This window comes from Psittacula echo (genome assembly GCF_963264785.1).
Source record: "Psittacula echo genome assembly, chromosome: 19".
Lineage (NCBI taxonomy): Eukaryota > Metazoa > Chordata > Aves > Psittaciformes > Psittacidae > Psittacula > Psittacula echo.
In genome coordinates, this window is record NC_137755.1 from 5,626,519 (window position 1) to 5,645,926 (window position 19,408).

Genomic DNA, 19,408 nt, shown 5'->3' on the forward strand with positions numbered 1-19,408 from the left:
GTGGAGCTCACCTCTGTGGACATGGCAGCACTTGAGGTGTCTCCAGTGGTGGAGAACATTGTGGGGGCAGCTTCTGACGTGGTTGGAGTTGTCGTGGAGGTCACCTCAGGAGAGGTAAAAGCAGTGGAGCTGGCTCCAGAGGTGGAGAAGGTGCTGGAGGCATCAACAGTGGTGGTTGGAGATCCCGTGGAGGTCCCCAATGAAGAGGCCGCCCCTGTTGAGATAGGAACAGTCGAGGTGGTTGCTGCTGGGGTGAAGATGCCTTCAGTGATGGAGGGAGCAGAGGAGGTGAATCCAGTGGTGGAGGAGAACATGGAGGAATCATGTGACGTGGCTGTGGAAGATATTGGGGTCCCCTCAGTGGTGGTGACAGAAGTGGAGGTGGCTGGGGCTGTTGTGGAGGTCACCTCAGTTGAGGTGGAAGCAGAGGAGGTGGCTCCAGAGTTGGAGAAGGAGGTTGGAGGCTCTGCTGTTGAGGTTGGGGCATTGGTGGAGGTCCCCAAGGTGGACGTGAGAGGCCTGGAGGTGGAACCGGTGGTGGAGAAGGTGCTGGAGGCATCGACTGCGATGGCTGTGGCACTGATGGAGGTGACCTCAGTGGATGTGACACCGGTGGAACTGGCTGCAGTGGTCAAGGAGACCGTGGAGGAACCACCTGAGGTGGCTGTGGAAGACATCGGGGTCCCCTCAGTGAAGGTTGGACCGGTGGAGGTGGAACCGGTGGTGGAGAAGGTGCTGGAGGCATCAACAGTGGTGGTTGGAGCTGCCGTGGAGGTCACATCGATGGAGGTGACAGCAGAGGAGGAGGTGCCAGTGCTGGAGAAGGAGGTAGAAGACTCTATTGAGGTGGTTGGAGCATTGGTGGAGGTCACTTCATTGGTGGTGGCAGCACTGGAGGTGGCTCCAATGGTGGTGAATGAGGTGGAGGCATCAGCAGAGGTGGTTGTGGTACTCATGGAGGTCACCTCCGTTGAGATGGCTCCAGTGGAGGTGGATGAGGCTGTTGTGGAGGTCACTTCAGTTGAGATGGAAGCAGAGGAGGTGGCTCCAGAGGTGGAGAAGGAGGCGGTAGCCTCTGCTGAAGTGGTTCCAGCATTGGTTGAGGTCATCTCATTGGAGGTGGAAGCAGAGGAGGTGGCTGCAGTGGTAGAGAATGAGGTTGAAGGCTCAGTTGTGGTGGCTGTGGCTGTTGTGGAGGTCACTTCAGTTGAGGTGACAGCAGAGGAGGTGGCTTCAGAGGTGGACAAGGAGGTTGCAGGCTCTGTTGGGGTGGTTGTGGCACTGATGGAGGTGAACACATTGGAGGTGGCACCAGAGGAGGTGGCTCCAGTGGTTGAGGAGAGAGTTGAGGTGTCCATTGGGGTGGCTGTGGAAGACACTGGGGTCTTCTCAGTGGTGGTGACAGCAGTGTAGGTGGCTTTGGAGGTGGCTCCAGAGGTGGAGAAGGTGCTGGAGGCATCAACAGTGGTGGTTGGAGCTGCCGTGGAGGTCACATCGATGGAGGTGACAGCAGAGGAGGAGGTGCCAGTGCTGGAGAAGGAGGTAGAAGACTCTATTGAGGTGGTTGGAGCATTGGTGGAGGTCACTTCATTGGTGGTGGCAGCACTGGAGGTGGCTCCAATGGTGGTGAATGAGGTGGAGGCATCAGCAGAGGTGGTTGCGGCACTCATGGAGGTCACCTCAGTTGGGGTGACAGCAGTGGAGGTGGCTTCAGAGGTGGAGGAGAGCGTGGAGGAACCTTCTGAGGTGCCTGTGGAAGACATTGGGGTCCCCTCAGTGGTGGTGACGGCAGTGGAGGTGGCTCCAACGGTTGAGAAGGTGCTGGAGGCATCAATAGAGGTGGGTTTGGCGATTGTGGAGGTCACCTCTATGGAGGTGGGAGAACTGGAGGTGGCTCCGGAGGTGGAGGCGGAGGTTGGAGGCTCTGCTGTTGAGGTTGGGGCATTGATTGAGGTCACCTCATTGGAGGTAACAGCACTGGAGGTGGCTCCAGAGGTGGAGAATGATGTGGAGGCATCCACAGAGGTGGTTGTGGCACTCATGGAGGTGACCCCGGTTGACGCTGGAACAGAGGAGGTGGCTCCAGATGTGAAGGAGGTGGAAGCCTCTGCTGAAGTGGTTGCAGCATTGGTTGAGGTCATCCCATGGGAGCTGGAAGCAGAGGAGGTGGCTCCAGTGGTGGAAAAGGAGGTTGAAGGCTCTCTTGAGGTGGTTGGGGCTGCTGTGGAGCTCACCTCTGTGGACATGGCAGCACTTGAGGTGTCTCCAGTGGTGGAGAACATTGTGGGGGCAGCTTCTGACGTGGTTGGAGCTGTCGTGGAGGTCACCTCAGGAGAGGTGGAAGCAGAGGAGGTGACTCCAGAGGTGGAGAAGGTGCTGGAGGCATCAACAGTGGTGGTTGGAGATCCCGTGGAAGTCCACAATGAGGAGGCCGCCCCTGTTGAGATAGGAACAGTCGAGGTGGTTGCTGCTGGGGTGAAGATGCCTTCAGTGATGGAGGGAGCAGAGGAGGTGAATCCAGTGGTGGAGGAGAACATGGAGGAATCATCTGAGGTGGCTGTGGAAGACATTGGGGTCCCCTCAGAGGTGGTGACAGAAGTGGAGGTGGCTGGGGCTGTTGTGGAGGTCACCTCAGTTGAGGTGGAAGCAGAGGAGGTGGCTCCAGAGGTGGAGAAGGAGGTTGCAGGCTCTGCTGTTGAGGTTGGGGCATTGGTGGAGGTCCCCAACGTGGACGTGAGAGGCCTGGAGGTGGAACCGATGCTGGAGAAGGTGCTGGAGGCATCGACTGCGGTGGCAGTGGCACTGATGGAGGTGACCTCAGTGGATGTGACACCGGTGGAACTGGCTGCAGTGGTCAAGGAGACCGTGGAGGAACCACCTGAGGTGGCTGTGGAAGACATCGGGGTCCCCTCAGTGAAGGTTGGACCGGTGGAGGTGGCTCCAGCGGTGGAGAAGGTGCTGGAGGCATCAACAGAGGTGGTTGGAGCTGCTGTGGAGGTCCCCAGTGTGGAGGTGACAGCAGAGGAGGTGGCTCCAGAGGAAGAGAAGGAGGTAGAAGACTCTGCTGGAGTGGTTGTGGCTGTCATGGAGGTCCCCTCTATAGAAGTCACAGCCGTGGAGGTGGCTTCAATGGTGGTGAACGAGGTGGATGCATCAATAGAGGTGGTTGAGGCACTGGTGGAGGTCACCTCATTGGTGGTGACAGCAGACGAGGTGGCTCCAGTGGTTGAGAAGCTCGTGGTGGCATCAACAGAGGTGGTTGGAGCTGCCGTGGAGGTCACCAGTGTGGACATGGGAGCAGTTGAGGTGGCTCCAGTGGTGGAGAACATTGTAGAGGCAGCTTCTGACATGATTGGAGCTGTTGTGGAGATCACCTGAGTAGAACTGGGAGCAGAGGAGGTGGCTCCAGAGGTGGAGAAGGTGCTGGAGGCATCAACAGTGGTGGTTGGAGCTGCCGTGGAGGTCACATCGATGGAGGTGACAGCAGAGGAGGAGGTGCCAGTGCTGGAGAAGGAGGTAGAAGACTCTATTGAGGTGGTTGGAGCATTGGTGGAGGTCACTTCATTGGTGGTGGCAGCACTGGAGGTGGCTCCAATGGTGGTGAATGAGGTGGAGGCATCAGCAGAGGTGGTTGTGGCACTCATGGAGGTCACCTCCGTTGAGATGGCTCCACTGGAGGTGGCTGGGGCTGTTGTGGAGGTCACCTCAGTTGAGGTGACAGCAGAGGAGGTGGCTCCAGAGGTGGAGAAGGAGGTTGGAGGCTCTGCTGTTGAGGTTGGGGCATTGGCGGAGGTCCCCAACATGGACGTGATAGGGCTGGAGGTGGAACTGGTGCTGGAGAAGGTGCTGGAGGCATCGACTGCTGAGGTTGTGGCACTGATGGAGGTGACCTCAGTGGATGTGACACCGGTGGAACTGGCTGCAGTGGTCAAGGAGACCGTGGAGGAACCACCTGAGGTGGCTGTGGAAGACACTGAGGTCTGTGGAGGTGGAGTGGAGGTGGCTTCAGAGGTGGAGGAGAGCGTGGAGGAACCTTCTGAGGTGCCTGTGGAAGACATTGGGGTGGAAGACATTGGGGTCCCCTCAGTGGTGGTGACAGCAGTGGAGGTGGCTCCAACGGTTGAGAAGGTGCTGGAGGCATCAATAGAGGTGGCTGTGGCTGCTGTGGAGGTCACCTCTATGGAGGTGGGAGAACTGGAGGTGGCTCCGGAGGTGGAGACGGAGGTTGGAGGCTCTGCTGTAGAGGTTGGGGCATTCATTGAGGTCACCTCATTGGAGGTGGCAGCACTGGAAGTGGCTCCGGAGGTGGAGAATGATGTGGAGGCATCCACAGAGGTGGCTGTGGCTGCTGTGGAGCTCTCCCATGTGGACACCAGAGCAGCTGAGGTGGCTCCGGTGGTGGAGAACATCGTGGAGGCAGCATCTGACGTGGTTGGAGCTGCTGTGGAGGTCACCTCAGTAGAGCTGGGAGCAGAGGAGGTGGCTCCAGAGGTGGTGAATGATGTGGAGATAACAACAGACGTGGCTGTGGCTGCTGTGGAGGTCACTTCAGTTGAGGTGGCAGCAGATGAGGTGGCTCCAGAGGTGGAGAAGGAGGTTGCCGGCTCTGTTGGGGTGGTTGTGGCACTGATGGAGGTGAACACATCGGAGGTGGCAGCAGAAGAGGTGGCTCCAGTGGTTGAGGACAGCGTTGAGGTGTCCATTGGGGTCGCTGTGGAAGACATTGGCGTCGCCTCAGTGAAGGTGACAGCAGTGGAGGTGGCTCCAGAGGAAGAGAAGGAGGTAGAAGACTCTGCTGGAGTGGTTGTGGCTGTCATGGAGGTCCCCTCTATAGAAGTCACAGCCGTGGAGGTGGCTTCAATGGTGGTGAACGAGGTGGATGCATCAATAGAGGTGGTTGGAGCATTGGTGGAGGTCACTTCACTGGTGGTGGCAGCACTGGAGGTGGCTCCAATGGTGGTGAATGAGGTGGAGGCATCAGCAGAGGTGGTTCTGGCACTCATGGAGGTCACCTCCGTTGAGATGGCTTCAGTGGAGGTGGCTGTGGCTGCTGTGGAGGTCACTTCAGTTGAGGTGGAAGCAGTGGAGGGGGCTCCAGAGGTGGAGAAGGTGCTGGAGGCATCACTAGAGGTGGTTGGAGCTGCAATGGACGTCCCCAGTGTGAAGGTGACAGCAGAGGAGGAAGATCCAGAGGTGAAGAATGAGGGAGAAGACTCTGTGGGACTGGTTGTGGCTGTCATGGAGGTCCCTTCTATGGAAGTGTCACCCGTGGAGGTGGCTTCAATGGTGGTGAATGCCGTGGATGCATCAATAGTGGTGGTTGGGGCACTGGTGGAGGTCACCTCAGTAGAGCTGGGAGCTGAGGAGGTGGCTCCAGAGGTGGAGAAGGTGCTGGAGGCATCAACAGTGGTGGCTGGAGCTGCCGTGGAGGTCACATCGATGGAGGTGACAGTAGAGGAGGAGGTGCCAGTGCTGGAGATGGAGGTAGAAGACTCTATTGAGGTGGTTGGAGCATTGGTGGAGGTCACTTCATTGGTGGTGGCAGTACTGGAGGTGGCTCCAATGGTGGTGAATGAGGTGGAGGCATCAGCAGAGGTGGTTGTGGCACTCATGGAGGTCACCTCCGTTGAGATGGCTCCAGTGGAGGTGGATGGGTCTGTTGTGGAGGTCACTGAAGTTGAGAAGGAAGCAGAGGAGGTGGCTCCGGAGGTGGAGGACGTGGAAGCCTCTGCTGAAGTGGTTGCAGCATCGGTTGAGGTCACATCAAGGGAGGTGGAAGCAGAGGATGTGGCTGCAGTGGTAGAGAATGAGGTTGAAGGCTCAGTTGTGGTGGCTGTGGCTGTTGTGGAGGTCACTTCAGTTGAGGTGACAGCAGAGGAGGTGGCTCCAGAGGTGGAGGAGGTTGGAGGCTCTGTTGGGGCGGTTGTGGCACTGATGGAGGTGACCACATTGGAGGTGGCACCAGAGGAGGTGGCTCCAGTGGTGGAGAACCCTGTGGAGGCATCAACAGAGGTGGTTGTTGCACTCATGGAGGTCACCTCAGTTGAGGTGGATCCAGTGCTGGAGACAGAGGCAGAAGTCTCTGCTTTTGAGGTTGGAGGAGAGGAGGAGGTCACCAATGTGGACATGGGAGCAGTTGAGGTGGCTCCAGTGGTCGAGAACATCGTAGAGGCAGCTTCTGACGTGGTTGGGGCTGTCGTGGTGGTCACTTCAGTAGAGCTGGGATCAGAGGAGGTGGCTCCAGAGGTGGACAAGGAGGTTGGAGGCTCTGTTGGAGTGGTTGTAGCTGTCATGGAGATCCCCTCTATGGAAGTCACAGCCGTGGAGGTGGCTCCATTGGTGGTTCTAGAGGCGGATGCATCAATAGAGGTGGTTGGGGCACTGGTGGAGGTCACCTCATTGGTGGTGACAGCAGACGAGGTGGCTCCAGTGGTTGAGAAGCTCGAGGTGGCGTCAACAGAGGTGGTTGGAGCTGCTGTGGAGGTCACCAATGTGGACATGGGAGCAGTTGAGGTGGCTCCAGAGGTGGAGAACATTGTAGAGGCAGCTTCTGACGTGGTGGGAGCTGTTGTGGAGATCACCTGAGTAGAGCTGGGAGCAGAGGAGGTGGCTCCAGAGGTGGAGAAGGTGCTGGAGGCATCAACAGTGGTGGCTGGAGCTGCCGTGGAGGTCACATCGATGGAGGAGACAGCAGAGGACAAAGTTCCAGTGGTGGAGAAGGAGGTAGAAGACTCTGTTGAGGTGGTTGGAGCATTGGTGGAGGTCACTTCATTGGTGGTGGCAGCACTGGAGGTGGCTCCAATGGTGGTGAATGAGGTGGAGGCATCAGCAGAGGTGGTTGTGGCACTCATGGAGGTCACCTCCGTTGAGATGGCTCCAGTGGAGGTGGATGGGGCTGCTGTGGAGGTCACTTCTGTGTAGGTGACAGCAGAGGACGTGGCTCCAGAGGAGGAGAAGGAGGTTGCAGGCTCTGTTGGGGTGGTTGTGGCACTGATGGAGGTGACCACATTGGAGGTGGCACCAGAGAAGGTGGCTCCAGTGGTTGAGGAGAGGGTGGAGGTGTCCATTGGGGTGGCTGCTGAAGACATTGGGGTCGCCTCAGTGAAGGTGACAGCAGTGGAGGTGGCTTCAGAGGTGGAGGAGAGCGTGGAGGAACCTTCTGAGGTGGCTGTGGAAGACATTGGGGTTCCCTCAGTGGTGGTGACAGCAGTGGAGGTGGCTCCAACGGTTGAGAAGGTGCTGGAGGCATCAATAGAGGTGGGTTTGGCGATTGTGGAGGTCACCTCTATGGAGGTGGGAGAACTGGAGGTGGCTCCGGAGGTGGAGGCGGAGGTTGGAGGCTCTGCTGTTGAGGTTGGGGCATTGATTGAGGTCACCTCATTGGAGGTGGCAGCACTGGAGGTGGCTCCAGAGGTGGAGAATGATGTGGAGGCATCCACAGAGGTGGTTGTGAAACTCATGGAGGTGACCCCGGTTGATGCTGGAACAGAGGAGGTGGCTCCAGATGTGAAGGAGGTGGAAGCCTCTGCTGAAGTGGTTGCAGCATTGGTTGAGGTCATCCCATGGGAGCTGGAAGCAGAGGAGGTGGCTCCAGTGGTGGAAAAGGAGGTTGAAGGCTCTCTTGAGGTGGTTGGGGCTGCTGTGGAGCTCACCTCTGTGGACATGGCAGCACTTGAGGTGTCTGCAGTGGTGGAGAACATTGTGGGGGCAGCTTCTGACGTGGTTGGAGTTGTCGTGGAGGTCACCTCAGGAGAGGTGGAAGCAGTGGAGCTGGCTCCAGAGGTGGAGAAGGTGCTGGAGGCATCAACAGTGGTGGTTGGAGATCCCGTGGAGGTCCCCAATGAAGAGGCCGCCCCTGTTGAGATAGGAACAGTCGAGGTGGTTGCTGCTGGGGTGAAGATGCCTTCAGTGATGGAGGGAGCAGAGGAGGTGAATCCAGTGGTGGAGGAGAACATGGAGGAATCATGTGACGTGGCTGTGGAAGATATTGGGGTCCCCTCAGTGGTGGTGACAGAAGTGGAGGTGGCTGGGGCTGTTGTGGAGGTCACCTCAGTTGAGGTGGAAGCAGAGGAGGTGGCTCCAGAGTTGGAGAAGGAGGTTGGAGGCTCTGCTGTTGAGGTTGGGGCATTGGTGGAGGTCCCCAAGGTGGACGTGAGAGGCCTGGAGGTGGAACCGGTGGTGGAGAAGGTGCTGGAGGCATCGAATGCGATGGCTGTGGCACTGATGGAGGTGACCTCAGTGGATGTGACACCGGTGGAACTAGCTGCAGTTGTCAAGGAGACCGTGGAGGAACCACCTGAGGTGGCTATGGAAGACATCGGGGTCCCCTCAGTGAAGGTTGGACCGGTGGAGGTGGAACCGGTGGTGGAGAAGGTGCTGGAGGCATCAACAGTGGTGGTTGGAGCTGCCGTGGAGGTCACATCGATGGAGGCGACAGTAGAGGAGGAGGTGCCAGTGCTGGAGGTGGAGGTAGAAGACTCTATTGAGGTGGTTGGAGCATTGGTGGAGGTCACTTCATTGGTGGTGGCAGCACTGGAGGTGGCTCCAGTGGTGGTGAATGAGGTGGAGGCATCAGCAGAGGTGGTTCTGGTACTCATGGAGGTCACCTCAGTTGAGATGGCTCCAGTGGAGGTGGATGGGGCTGTTGTGGAGGTCACTTCAGTTGAGGTGGAAGCAGAGGAGGTGGCTCCAGAGGTGGAGAAGGAGGCGGAAGCCTCTGCTGAAGTGGTTCCAGCATTGGTTGAGGTCATCTCATTGGAGGTGGAAGCAGAGGAGGTGGCTCCAGTGGTAGAGAATGAGGTTGAAGGCTCAGTTGTGGTGGCTGTGGCTGTTGTGGAGGTCACTTCAGTTGAGGTGACAGCAGAGGAGGTGGCTTCAGAGGTGGACAAGGAGGTTGCAGGCTCTGTTGGGGTGGTTGTGGCACTGATGGAGGTGAACACATTGGAGGTGGCACCAGAGGAGGTGGCTCCAGTGGTTGAGGAGAGAGTTGAGGTGTCCATTGGGGTGGCTGTGGAAGACACTGGGGTCTTCTCAGTGGTGGTGACAGCAGTGTAGGTGGCTTTGGAGGTGGCTCCAGAGGTGGAGAAGGTGCTGGAGGCATCAACAGTGGTGGTTGGAGCTGCCGTGGAGGTCACATCGATGGAGGTGAGAGCAGAGGAGGAGGTGCCAGTGCTGGAGAAGGAGGTAGAAGACTCTATTGAGGTGGTTGGAGCATTGGTGGAGGTCACTTCATTGGTGGTGGCAGCACTGGAGGTGGCTCCAATGGTGGTGAATGAGGTGGAGGCATCAGCAGAGGTGGTTGCGGCACTCATGGAGGTCACCTCAGTTGGGGTGACAGCAGTGGAGGTGGCTTCAGAGGTGGAGGAGAGCATGGAGGAACCTTCTGAGGTGGCTGTGGAAGACATTGGGGTCCCCTCAGTGGTGGTGACGGCAGTGGAGGTGGCTCCAACGGTTGAGAAGGTGCTGGAGGCATCAATAGAGGTGGGTTTGGCGATTGTGGAGGTCACCTCTATGGAGGTGGGAGAACTGGAGGTGGCTCCGGAGGTGGAGGCGGAGGTTGGAGGCTCTGCTGTTGAGGTTGGGGCATTGATTGAGGTCACCTCATTGGAGGTAACAGCACTGGAGGTGGCTCCAGAGGTGGAGAATGATGTGGAGGCATCCACAGAGGTGGTTGTGGCACTCATGGAGGTGACCCCGGTTGACGCTGGAACAGAGGAGGTGGCTTCAGATGTGAAGGAGGCGGAAGCCTCTGCTGAAGTGGTTGCAGCATTGGTTGAGGTCATCCCATGGGAGCTGGAAGCAGAGGAGGTGGCTCCAGTGGTTGAGAAGCTCGTGGTGGCATCAACAGAGGTGGTTGGAGCTGCCGTGGAGGTCAACAGTGTGGACATGGGAGCAGTTGAGGTGGCTCCAGTGGTGGAGAACATTGTAGATGCAGCTTCTGACATGATTGGAGCTGTTGTGGAGATCACCTGAGTAGAACTGGGAGCAGAGGAGGTGGCTCCAGAGGTGGAGAAGGTGCTGGAGGCATCAACAGTGGTGGTTGGAGCTGCCGTGGAGGTCACATCGATGGAGGTGACAGCAGAGGAGGAGGTGCCAGTGCTGGAGAAGGAGGTAGAAGACTCTATTGAGGTGGTTGGAGCATTGGTGGAGGTCACTTCATTGGTGGTGGCAGCACTGGAGGTGGCTCCAATGGTGGTGAATGAGGTGGAGGCATCAGCAGAGGTGGTTGTGGCAGTCATGGAGGTCACCTCCGTTGAGATGGCTCCAGTGGAGGTGGCTGGGGCTGTTGTGGAGGTCACTGAAGTTGAGGTGACAGCAGAGGAGGTGGCTCCAGAGGTGGAGAAGGAGGTTGGAGGCTCTGCTGTTGAGGTTGGGGCATTGGAGGAGGTCCCCAACATGGACGTGAGAGGGCTGGAGGTGGAACTGGTGCTGGAGAAGGTGCTGGAGGCATCGACTGCTGAGGTTGTGGCACTGATGGAGGTGACCTCAGTGGATGTGACACCGGTGGAACTGGCTGCAGTGGTCAAGGAGACCGTGGAGGAACCACCTGAGGTGGCTGTGGAAGACACTGAGGTCTGTGGAGGTGGAGTGGAGGTGGCTTCAGAGGTGGAGGAGAGCGTGGAGGAACCTTCTGAGGTGCCTGTGGAAGACATTGGGGTTCCCTCAGTGGTGGTGACAGCAGTGGAGGTGGCTCCAACGGTTGAGAAGGTGCTGGAGGCATCAATAGAGGTGGCTGTGGCTGCTGTGGAGGTCACCTCTATGGAGGTGGGAGAACTGGAGGTGGCTCCGGAGGTGGAGACGGAGGTTGGAGGCTCTGCTGTAGAGGTTGGGGCATTCATTGAGGTCACCTCATTGGAGGTGGCAGCACTGGAAGTGGCTCCAGAGGTGGAGAATGATGTGGAGGCATCCACAGAGGTGGCTGTGGCTGCTGTGGAGCTCTCCCATGTGGACACCAGAGCAGCTGAGGTGGCTCCGGTGGTGGAGAACATCGTGGAGGCAGCATCTGACGTGGTTGGAGCTGCTGTGGAGGTCACCTCAGTAGAGCTGGGAGCAGAGGAGGTGGCTCCAGAGGTGGTGAATGATGTGGAGATAACAACAGACGTGGCTGTGGCTGCTGTGGAGGTCACTTCAGTTGAGGTGGCAGCAGATGAGGTGGCTCCAGAGGTGGAGAAGGAGGTTGCCGGCTCTGTTGGGGTGGTTGTGGCACTGATGGAGGTGAACACATCGGAGGTGGCAGCAGAAGAGGTGGCTCCAGTGGTTGAGGACAGCGTTGAGGTGTCCATTGGGGTCGCTGTGGAAGACATTGGCGTCGCCTCAGTGAAGGTGACAGCAGTGGAGGTGGCTCCAGAGGAAGAGAAGGAGGTAGAAGACTCTGCTGGAGTGGTTGTGGCTGTCATGGAGGTCCCCTCTATAGAAGTCACAGCCGTGGAGGTGGCTTCAATGGTGGTGAACGAGGTGGATGCATCAATAGAGGTGGTTGGAGCATTGGTGGAGGTCACTTCACTGGTGGTGGCAGCACTGGAGGTGGCTCCAATGGTGGTGAATGAGGTGGAGGCATCAGCAGAGGTGGTTCTGGCACTCATGGAGGTCACCTCCGTTGAGATGGCTTCAGTGGAGGTGGCTGTGGCTGCTGTGGAGGTCACTTCAGTTGAGGTGGAAGCAGTGGAGGGGGCTCCAGAGGTGGAGAAGGTGATGGAGGCATCACTAGATGTGGTTGGAGCTGTTATGGACGTCCCCAGTGTGAAGGTGACAGCAGAGGAGGAAGATCCAGAGGTAAAGAATGAGGAAGAAGACTCTGTGGGACTGGTTGTGGCTGTCATGGAGGTCCCTTCTATGGAAGTGTCACCCGTGGAGGTGGCTTCAATGGTGGTGAATGCCGTGGATGCATCAATAGTGGTGGTTGGGGCACTGGTGGAGGTCACCTCAGTAGAGCTGGGAGCAGAGGAGGTGGCTCCAGAGGTGGAGAAGGTGTTGGAGGCATCAACAGTGGTGGCTGGAGCTGCCGTGGAGGTCACATCGATGGAGGTGACAGCAGAGGAGGAGGTGCCAGTGCTGGAGATGGAGGTAGAAGACTCTATTGAGGTGGTTGGAGCATTGGTGGAGGTCACTTCATTGGTGGTGGCAGTACTGGAGGTGGCTCCAATGGTGGTGAATGAGGTGGAGGCATCAGCAGAGGTGGTTGTGGCACTCATGGAGGTCACCTCCGTTGAGATGGCTCCAGTGGAGGTGGATGGGTCTGTTGTGGAGGTCACTGAAGTTGAGAAGGAAGCAGAGGAGGTGGCTCCGGAGGTGGAGGACGTGGAAGCCTCTGCTGAAGTGGTTGCAGCATCGGTTGAGGTCACATCAAGGGAGGTGGAAGCAGAGGATGTGGCTGCAGTGGTAGAGAATGAGGTTGAAGGCTCAGTTGTGGTGGCTGTGGCTGTTGTGGAGGTCACTTCAGTTGAGGTGACAGCAGAGGAGGTGGCTCCAGAGGTGGAGGAGGTTGGAGGCTCTGTTGGGGCGGTTGTGGCACTGATGGAGGTGACCACATTGGAGGTGGCACCAGAGGAGGTGGCTCCAGTGGTGGAGAACCCTGTGGAGGCATCAACAGAGGTGGTTGTTGCACTCATGGAGGTCACCTCAGTTGAGGTGGATCCAGTGCTGGAGACAGAGGCAGAAGTCTCTGCTTTTGAGGTTGGAGGAGAGGAGGAGGTCACCAATGTGGACATGGGAGCAGTTGAGGTGGCTCCAGTGGTCGAGAACATCGTAGAGGCAGCTTCTGACGTGGTTGGGGCTGTCGTGGTGGTCACTTCAGTAGAGCTGGGAGCAGGGGAGGTGGCTCCAGAGGTGGACAAGGAGGTTGGAGGCTCTGTTGGAGTGGTTTTGGCTGTCATGGAGATCCCCTCTATGGAAGTCACAGCCGTGGAGGTGGCTCCATTGGTGGTTCTAGAGGCGGATGCATCAATAGAGGTGGTTGGGGCACTGGTGGAGGTCACCTCATTGGTGGTGACAGCAGACGAGGTGGCTCCAGTGGTTGAGAAGCTCGAGCTGGCATCAACAGAGGTGGTTGGAGCTGCCGTGGAGGTCACCAGTGTGGACATGGGAGCAGTTGAGGTGGCTCCAGTGGTGGAGAACATTGTAGAGGCAGCTTCTGACATGATTGGAGCTGTTGTGGAGGTCACCTCAGTAGAGCTGGGAGCAGAGGAGGTGGCTCCAGAGGTGGAGAAGGTGCTGGAGGCATCAACAGTGGTGGTTGGAGCTGCCGTGGAGGTCACATCGATGGAGGAGACAGCAGAGGACAAAGTTCCAGTGGTGGAGAAGGAGGTAGAAGACTCTGTTGAGGTGGTTGGAGCATTGGTGGAGGTCACTTCATTGGTGGTGGCAGCACTGGAGGAGGCTCCAATGGTGGTGAATGAGGTGGAGGCATCAGCAGAGGTGGTTGTGGCACTCATGGAGGTCACCTCAGTTGAGATGGCTCCACTGGAGGTGGCTGGGGCTGTTGTGGAGGTCACTTCAGTTAAGGTGGAAGCAGAGGAGGTGGCTCCAAAGGTGAAGAAGGAGGTTGGAGGCTCTGCTGTTGAGGTTGCGGCATTGGTTGAGGTCCCCAACGTGGACGTGAGAGGCCTGGAGGTGGAACCGGTGCTGGAGAAGGTGCTGGAGGCATCGACTGCTGAGGTTGTGGCACTGATGGAGGTGACCTCAGTGGATGTGACACCGGTGGAACTGGCTGCAGTTGTCAAGGAGACCGTGGAGGAACCACCTGAGGTGGCTGTGGAAGACATCGGGGTCCCCTCAGTGAAGGTTGGACCGGTGGAGGTGGCTCCAGAGGTGGAGAAGGTGCTGGAGGCATCAACAGTGGTGGTTGGAGCTGCCGTGGAGGTCACATCGATGGAGGTGACAGCAGAGGAGGAGGTGCCAGTGCTGGAGAAGGAGGTAGAAGACTCTATTGAGGTGGTTGGAGCATTGGTGGAGGTCACTTCATTGGTGGTGGCAGCACTGGAGGTGGCTCCAATGGTGGTGAATGAGGTGGAGGCATCAGCAGAGGTGCTTGTGGCACTCATGGAGGTCACCTCCGTTGAGATGGCTCCAGTGGAGGTGGCTTCAGAGGTGGAGGAGAGCGTGGAGGAACCTTCTGAGGTGGCTGTGGAAGACATTGGGGTTCCCTCAGTGGTGGTGACAGCAGTGGAGGTGGCTCCAACGGTTGAGAAGGTGCTGGAGGCATCAATAGAGGTGGGTTTGGCGATTGTGGAGGTCACCTCTATGGAGGTGGGAGAACTGGAGGTGGCTCCAGTGGTCAAGAACATCGCGGAGGCAGCTTCTGATGTGGTTGGAGCTGTTGTGGAGGTCACTTCAGTAGAGCTGGGAGCAGGGGAGGTGGCTCCAGAGCTGGAGAAGGAGGTTGGAGGCTCTGTTGAGGTGGTTGGCGCTGCTGTGGAGGTCACTTCATTGGAGATGACATCAGTGGATGTCACTCCAGTGGCTGAGGACAGCGTGGAGGTGTCCATTGGGGTGGCTGTGGAAGACATTGGGGTCCCCGCTGTCAAGGTTGGACCAGTGGAGGTGTCTCCGGACGTGGAGAAGGAGGTTGGAGGCTCTGCTGTTGTGCTTGGAGGGTTGCTGGAGGTCACCTCATTGGTGGTGGCAGCACTGGAGGTGGAACCAGAGGAGGAGATGGATGAAGAAGTCCCTGCTGGGGTGGGTGGAGCCGTTGTGGAGGTCCCCAGGGTGGAGGTGGCAGCAGGGGAGGTGGCTCCAGCAGTGATGAATGATGTGGGGGCTTCATTGGAGGTGGCTGTGGCTGTTGCGGAGGTCCCCAGTGTGGACACCAGAGCAGCTGAGGTGGCTCCGGTGGTGGAGAACATCGTGGAGGCAGCATCTGACGTGGTTGGAGCTGTTGTGGAGGTCACCTCAGTAGAGCTGGGAGCAGAGGAGGTGGCTCCAGAGGTGGTGAATGATGTGGAGATAACAACAGACGCGGCTGTGGCTGCTGTGGAGGTCACTTCAGTTGAGGTGGCAGCAGATGAGGGGGCTCCAGTGGTTGAGTAGAGCGTGGAGGTGTCCATTGGGGTGGCTGTGGAAGACATTGGGGTCCTCTCAGTGAAGGTGACAGCAGCGGAGGTTTCTCCAGCGGTGGAGAAGCTCGTGGAAGCATCAATAGAGGTGGTTGGCGCTCTTGTGGAGGTCACTGCAGTGAGGGTGGCAGCAGGGGAGGTGGCTCCGGAGGTGGAGAAGGAGGTTGGAGGCTCTGCTGCTGAGGTTGGGGCATTGGTGGAGGTCCCCAAGGTGGACGTGGGAGGGCTGGAGGTGGAACCGGTGCTGGAGGCATCCACAGAGGTGGTTGTGGCACTCATGGACGTGACCCCGGTTGAGGCTGGAACAGAGGAGGTGGCTCCAGATGTGAAGGAGGTGGAAGCCTCTGCTGAAGTGGTTGCAGCATTGGTTGAGGTCATCCCATGGGAGCTGGAAGCAGAAGAGGTGGCTCCAGTGGTGGAAAAGGAGGTTGAAGGCTCTCTTGAGGTGGTTGGGGCTGCTGTGGAGGTCCCCAGGGTGGAGGTGACAGCAGAGGAGGTGGCTCCAGCAGTGCTGAATGACGTGGAGGCACTGATGGAGGTGGTTGTGACTGTTCGGGAGGTCTTCCCTGTGGAGTGGGGAGCAGTTGAGGTGGCTGCAGTGGTGGAGAAGGAGGTTGAAGGCTCTGCTGTTGAGGTTGGGGCACTGGTGGAGGTCACTGTGGTGCTGTCAGCACTGGAGGTGGAAGCAGTGGTGGTGGCTGTTGTGGTTGTGGTCACATTATTGGTGGTGACAGCACTGGAGTTGGTTTCAGAGGTGGTCAAGGAGGTTGGAGGCTCTGTTGAGTTTGGGGCAGTGTTGGAGGTCTCATTGGTGGTGCCAGCACTGCAGTTGTCTCCCTTGGTGGCGGAACTCATGGAGGCATCAACAGAGGCAGTCATAGAGCCCCCCAGTGGGGAGCAGGCAGCAGAGGACTTGGCCCCATGGGTGGAGGAGGAAGTGGATGCGCCTCCTGACGTTGTGGCTGTCATGGACCTGATCTCAGCTGAGATAAGGGCATCGGAGTCGTCTCCCTGGGTGGAGAAGGAAGAAGCCTTCTTGAGGGCGGCTGACGCATCGGTTGAGGTCACCTCCGTCGCGTTGGAGGCGCTGGGGGCGGCTCCAGTGATGGGGGTCCCCGTGGAGCCATCTCCTGCCCTGCTGCTGGATGTGACCGTGGGCACTGGCCCACCCCTGCCTGCCACGTTCTCCCTGGTGTCACCATAGGCAGCTCCTGTTGGGGTTCAGACATGAGGAGATGCCCCGAAACCTCCGGCAACCACCTCGCACATCCCAAGCACCTTCCCCATCCAACCACTTCCCCATCCAACCACTTCTCCATCCAACCACTTCCCCATCCATCCACCTTCCCCATCCAACCACTTCCCCATCCATCCACCTTCTCCATCCAACCACTTCCCCATCCATCCACCTTCTCCAACCACTTCCCCATCCATCCACCTTCTCCAACCACTTCCCCATCCATCCACCTTCTCCAACCACTTCCCCATCCATCCACCTTCTCCAACCACTTCCCCATCCATCCACCTTCTCCAACCACTTCCCCATCCATCCACCTTCTCCATCCAACCACTTCCCCATCCATCCACCTTCTCCAACCACTTCCCCATCCATCCACCTTCTCCAACCACTTCCCCATCCATCCACCTTTTCCATCCAACCACTTCTCCATCCATCCACCTTCTCCAACCACTTCCCCATCCATCCACCTTCTCCATCCAACCACTTCCCCATCCATCCACCTTCTCCAACCACTTCCCCATCCATCCACCTTCTCCAACCACTTCTCCATCCATCCACCTTCTCCATCCAACCACTTCTCCATCCATCCACCTTCTCCAACCACTTCTCCATCCATCCACCTTCTCCAACCACTTCTCCATCCATCCACCTTCTCCATCCAACCACTTCTCCATCCATCCACCTTCTCCAACCACTTCTCCATCCATCCACCTTCTACAACCACTTCCCATCCATCCACCTTCTCCATCCAACCACTTCCCCATCCATCCACCTTCTCCATCCAACCACTTCTCCATCCATCCACCTTCTCCAACCACTTCTCCATCCATCCACCTTCTACAACCACTTCTCCATCCATCCACCTTCTCCAACCACTTCTCCATCCATCCACCTTCTCCATCCAACCACTTCTCCATCCATCCACCTTCTCCAACCACTTCCCCATCCATCCACCTTCTCCAACCACTTCTCCATCCATCCACCTTCTACAACCACTTCCCATCCATCCACCTTCTCCATCCAACCACTTCTCCATCCATCCACCTTCTCCATCCATCCACCTTCTCCATCCAACCACCTTCTCCATCCATCCACCTTCTCCAACCACTTCTCCATCCATCCACCTTCTCCATCCAACCACCTTCTCCATCCATCCACCTTCTCCAACCACTTCTCCATCCATCCACCTTCTCCATCCAACCACTTCTCCATCCATCCACCTTCTCCAACCACTTCCCCATCCATCCACCTTCTCCAACCACTTCTCCATCCATCCACCTTCTCCAACCACTTCTCCATCCATCCACCTTCTCCAACCACTTCTCCATCCATCCACCTTCTCCAACCACTTCTCCATCCATCCACCTTCTCCATCCAACCACTTCTCCATCCATCCACCTTCTCCAACCACTTCTCCATCCATCCACCTTCTCCAACCACTTCTCCATCCATCCACCTTCTCCATCCAACCACTTCTCCATCCATCCACCTTCTCCATCCAACCACTTCCCATCCATCCACCTCCTCCATCCACCCCATGGATCCCACCTGCAAGCACCACGAGGAGGAGCAGGCTGACGGCACGTCCCATCCGTGCGGAGCCGGAGCTGGTGTGAGCTGACGGGATAAGGGGCAGGGACAGGGACTTTGTCCTGGGTGGAGATGGTGGGGATGAAGCAAGCAGAGCCACCTCCCGGTCCACACGCCACAGCCTTGGGTTGTAAATGGGTGGGAATGGGCAAGGGAAGGGAAACGGGGAATGGGACAAGGGGTACGGAGATAATGGATACAGGATGTGGGGTATGGGGTATGGGATATGGGGTATGGGATATGGGATATGGGGTATGGGATATGGGGTATGGGGTATGGGATATGGGATATGGGATATGGGGTATGGGATATGGGGTATGGGGTATGGGATATGGGATATGGGGTATGGGATATGGGGTATGGGATATGGGGTATGGGGTATGGGGTATGGGATATGGGGTATGGGATATGGGGTATGGGGTATGGGGTATGGGATATGGGGTATGGGATATGGGGTATGGGGTATGGGATATGGGATATGGGGTATGGGATATGGGGTATGGGGTATGGGATATGGGATATGGGGTATGGGATATGGGGTATGGGGTATGGGATATGGGATATGGGATATGGGGTATGGGATATGGGGTATGGGGTATGGGATATGGGATATGGGGTATGGGATATGGGGTATGGGGTATGGGATATGGGGTATGGGGTATGGGGTATGGGATATGGGGTATGGGGTATGGGGTATGGGGTATGGGGTATGGGATATGGGGTATGGGGTATGGGGTATGGGATATGGGGTATGGGGTATGGGGTATGGGGTATGGGGTATGGGATATGGGGTATGGGGTATGGGATATGGGGTATGGGATATGGGATATGGGGTATGGGATATGGGATATGGGGTATGGGGTATGGGGTATGGGATATGGGGTATGGGATATGGGGTATGGGGTATGGGGTATGGGGTATGGGATATGGGGTATGGGATATGGGGTATGGGGTTTGCAGATAAGGGGACATGGGTTGACACATATGTCCCCATATGTCCATGTATGTTCTCTGTATGTTCCATGCGTGTCCCATGCATGTTCCATGTCCCCAGGCCCGCTGGCTGCGCGGCGCCGTCGGCCGCTGGGCGCTGGGCGGGGGGGGGGAGGGGCCGGGAGCCCCCCCGGACCCTGCCCCTCCCCCCAAGCCTGCCCGGGACCCTCCCGAGGAGCCCCCCGAGTACGCGGAGATCCGGGTCAAGTGACCCCGCCCCCTCAGGCCACGCCCCCTCAGGCCACGCCCCCTCCTCCCATTCATACCCATAGAGTCCCCATTGTGGCCTAGGGAGGCTTTAAGCCCCGCCCACCAAGCTTTAGCCATGCCCCCTCCTCCCATTCATGCCCATAGAGCCCCCATTGTGGCCTAGGGAGGCGTTAAGCCCCGCCCACCAGGCTGTAGCCACGCCCCCTCCTCCCATTCATGCCCATAGAGCCCCCATTGTGGCCTACGGAGGCGTTAAGCCCCGCCCACCAGGATGTAGCCACGCCCCCTCCTCCCATTCATGCCCATAGAGCCTCCATTGTGGCCT